At 40.1% G+C, this 4,122-nt stretch overlaps 1 pseudogene; it reads left to right on the top strand.

The window, feature by feature from the left end:
• The first annotated feature begins 334 nt into the window (after positions 1 to 334).
• On the top strand, positions 335 to 3,912 carry LOC135230489 (serine/threonine-protein kinase MARK2-like; annotated as a pseudogene).
• Positions 3,913 to 4,122: the final 210 nt, after the last annotated feature.

The following is a 4,122-nucleotide window of genomic DNA, read 5'->3' as shown; positions in this document are numbered from 1 at the left end:
GATAAGAGTTTGGCATTTCCTCAAAAGACTGAACTTAGAACTACCATACAACCCAGCAATCCCAATTCCAGAAGAAGTGAGGGTAGGGAGGCAAACAGAAATCTGTACAACAATCTTCACTGTAGCACTGTTCACAATAGGCAAAAGATGGAAACCAAAATGTCTACCAAGAGATGAACACACAAAATCTTCTACATACACACAATGGAGTAGAACTGCTCCATAGGGTTTTCGAGGCTGTGACTTTTCAGAAGCAGATCGCTGGGCCTGTCTTGTGAGAAGCCTCTGGGTGGGTTTGAACCTGAAACCTAGTAGATGAGCACTTAACTGTTGCTGCAAGCCAGGGACTCCCAATAGAATATCAGAGACCACACCCCTCGCCCCACAAAAAATGAAGTCCTGATGTATACAAAAACATGAAGCCTGAAAACACCAACCTGAGCAAAATAATTCAGGACATGAGCAAATACACACAAGACAAAGGTTATTAATGGTTACCAGGGGCGACAAGGAGGGGAAAAGGAAGAGTTTTTGATTAGGGGCACTGAGTTTCTGTTAAAGGTAGTGGAATGATTTGGAAAATAACAGCGAGAATGCTTGCACAACTTGAAGAATATAATCAATGTAACTGAAATGTACATGTAGAAATTGTTGAAATGGCATGTTTTGTTATGTATATTTTCAACACAATAAAAAAATATGAAAATCAATAAAAAAAAGAACGAAAAGCTCTGTGGAATTCTCTCCCTATATGCAATACACACACACACATTTTTCTTTTTGAAAAAATGGGTATTTTTCAGACCAAAAAGTGAAGGCACAGTGAATTATCCCCAGTCTTGACTGTTCCATTTCTTGCGGCAACCTCATAAAGAGTCAATTGTTTGGAGCTCCAAGCCCATGTATAAGTCCCTGGAAACCTAAATTTGTGGTCCTTCTAGCTCAGGAAGCTGTTTCAGCGACCTGAGAGACTGTGATCGAACTTAGCTTCTTTCTCTTCAAATTGTGGGGTTTGTGTCTATTTCATTATTAGCTTTTCTTATTTTTTCCTTACTCTTTTCTGTTTTTACTTTTCCTCGTTTTCCTTCATTCCTTTGTTATTTTTTCATTTATTTTCCTTTCCCTTTATTTTCTCAATTTTTCATTTTACTTTTTCTATGTACTTATTTTTTCTTTATCATTTTACTATTGTCATTTTATATCTGCTCTTATCCTTTTTTAATTGTTTATTGCCTTTTTCTTGACCCTTTATTTATTGTTTTGTGTTCATATATAGCATTTATCTTGCTTCTAATTTTTTACCTTTTGCCATTTTAATCTTAATTTTCCATTTCCTCCTTTTGCTGTTCTCATTTACCTAATTCATATATATCTTATGTTTTCATCTTTTTTCTTTATCTTTTTCTTTATTGCTTTATTTTCCATTTACCATTTTTTCTCATTTCTGTATTCTTTGATATTCACATTTAATCTTTGTCTTTATTTTTTAATTTTGTCATATTATTCCTTTTTAATTTATTCTTTTCATTTCTATATGTTTCTCTTGTATATCCTTTTTCATTCAGTTCTTTTGTTTTTCTAATTTTATCCTTTCAATATATTTTTAAATTACCCATTTTATTAATTTTCTTGTTTTAATTTTCCTTACCTCTTTTGTTTTACATCACTTCAAACTTGTAGATTATTATTTTTCTGATTACTGAGTTTTCATTTTATTTTTATTCTTTTATTTTGGTCACTTTCATTCGATCTATTTGATTTTTTCTAGTTATGTTTTTAGCTTTCACAAGTTTTTTCTTTTAAAGTTTTAATTTTTTCTCCTTTTATCTTTTTTATTACATTTTAACTTATTTTTCTCATTTTTTCCATATATCATTAGGTTTTTAGTCATCACTTTTCCATTTTTAATTCCAGTTTTAATACTACCACAAGGGCATCTCTTATCCCAAAGCCCACTAGGCCTTGACTGCACATCCGACATGCTATGGAGCCACTTAGCCTTCTCTGCTGAGAAGGAAACCCATGTGGGACATTACCACCTCCTCAGAACCATTGGCAATGGGACATTTGCCAGGGCCAAGTTGGCCCAGAACATCAACACTGGCAAAGAGGTACTGATTAAAACAGCTGACAAGATCCAACAGACGTCCTCCAACCTCCAGAGACTATACCAAAAAATAAAAATTATAAAGGCTCTCCATCATCCAAATATTGTAAAGCTGTTTCAAGTGATAGAGAATGAAAACACCCTCAATATAGTGATGGAATATGCAAGTGGAGGGGACATGTTTTATCACCTAGTGATTCATAGTTTGATGAGTGAAAAAGAGGCCCAAAGAAAATTTCACTAAATAGTGTTGGTGATGTAGTATTGTCACAACAATGGTATTGTTCATAGGGATCTGAGAACAGCAAGCCTGCTATTGGATGAGGAAATGAACATCAAACTTGCAGACTTTGGCTTTGGAACTGAATTCACCACGGGAAACAAGCTGGATATCTTCTGTGGCAGTCCCCCTTATTCCCTTATAAGAGTATAAGTTCCCTTTATACTCTTTCAGGGAGAAAAGTATGACAGACCCCCAGTGGATGTGTGGAGCCTGGGAGTCATCCTGTACTTCATGGTAAGTGCATCTCTGCCTTTTGGTGGAAAGACCTTATTGAAGCTGTGAGAGCAGGTACTGGAGGGACAATATGATATTCCTTTCCACATGTCTACACAGTGTTAATAACTGCTGAGCAAAATTTTCATTTGTGACCCAAGAAAGAGAGCCACATTAGAGGAGATCCCAGGACATCTATGGATGAAGGTGGGCCATAAAGAAAAACAGGCTATATGTCCAGCCACTCCCAGACTATGATGACCCCTGGTGCATTGAGGTGATGGTGAACATGGGTTACGCACAGGAAGAGATTCATGACTCCCTGTTGAACCAAAAGTACAATGACGTGATGGCCACCTATCTGCTTCTGGGTCACAACACATCTGAGATGGAGAGCCACACCAGCACCCTGGAACCCCAAGCTGCAGTCCATTGCACCAATAGCCACACTTCTTCCTCACCCCATGAGGTGCATCCTACCACCTGTGCTAAACCCAAACAGTGTAGTTCCACCAAGCCTGCCATTCCCACCTATGATTACTACATCCACAATTCTTTGAACGGTCTATCTAATGGCCATGTCCCACCTGCACCAGGAATCCAGGACAGCCTAAGCACAGCCCAACCAGACCTCGGGACTGTGTGCCAAGGTAAGAAAGAGTGAGGTGCCACAGCCCAGTACAGCCCCCCAATGTGTTTCTGTGGCTTTTCCTCAGCCCACACCATCGACAAGAGTAGTGGAGCCCCAGAGGGAACCAGTTTCTCCCAGGGAGTGTTAAAATTAAGCTCATTAAATGATGAGCGGGTGCAGGAAGTACCTGACCAGCCGAATATGCCCCAGGCTGTGACTCCAGCCTCTCCCTTCATAAGCAGCCAGGGCCAGCAGGGGGCCACTGGGAGGTTCTTTAAGATCAGGAGAAGGTATCTTTGTTTTATGTGTGTCAAAAAGGACCCGAAGGTACCTGAGAGCAAAGCTGTAGAGATGATGCTCAAACCCTGAGAGGCCAAACCTCACTCTCTCAAGTTTACCTGGAAGATGAAGATCATCAGCTCCATGGAGCCCAAGGAGATGAGGCAGGAGATCTGCCGAGTGCTGGATGCCAATGGCTGTGAGTGGGATCTCACCCACAAATACACGCTGCTATGTTTGAATGGCACACCAGGACAGGAAGACTTCATTCAGTGGAGGATGAAGGTGTGCACACTGCCTCGGCAGACTCTCAATGGGGTGAAACTGAAGAGAATTTCAGGCATGTCTGAAGCCTTCGAAAGCATTGCCTCAAAATTTTTCAGGAAGCTTGTACTTTAACATGGTGCCAGCAGCTGCCTAGGAGAACAGAGAAGTTCATAGGTTAAGCTCCTTGGTAATTTTGGCAGGCAAAGTTCTTAAAGGCCACAGAGGTGCCTGAAATTCTCTTCACTCCAATCTTGTTGAAAAATCACCAACCAGTGGCTCCACCACTCTTGTGCACACCTTCAACCTCCACTGCACAAAGTCCTCTTGGCCTGTGTGCCATGT

This window comes from Loxodonta africana, chromosome 3, assembly GCF_030014295.1.
Source record: "Loxodonta africana isolate mLoxAfr1 chromosome 3, mLoxAfr1.hap2, whole genome shotgun sequence".
Lineage (NCBI taxonomy): Eukaryota > Metazoa > Chordata > Mammalia > Proboscidea > Elephantidae > Loxodonta > Loxodonta africana.
The sequence above is the reverse complement of the archived record's forward strand: the minus strand, read 5'-3'. Positions and strand labels throughout refer to the sequence as shown.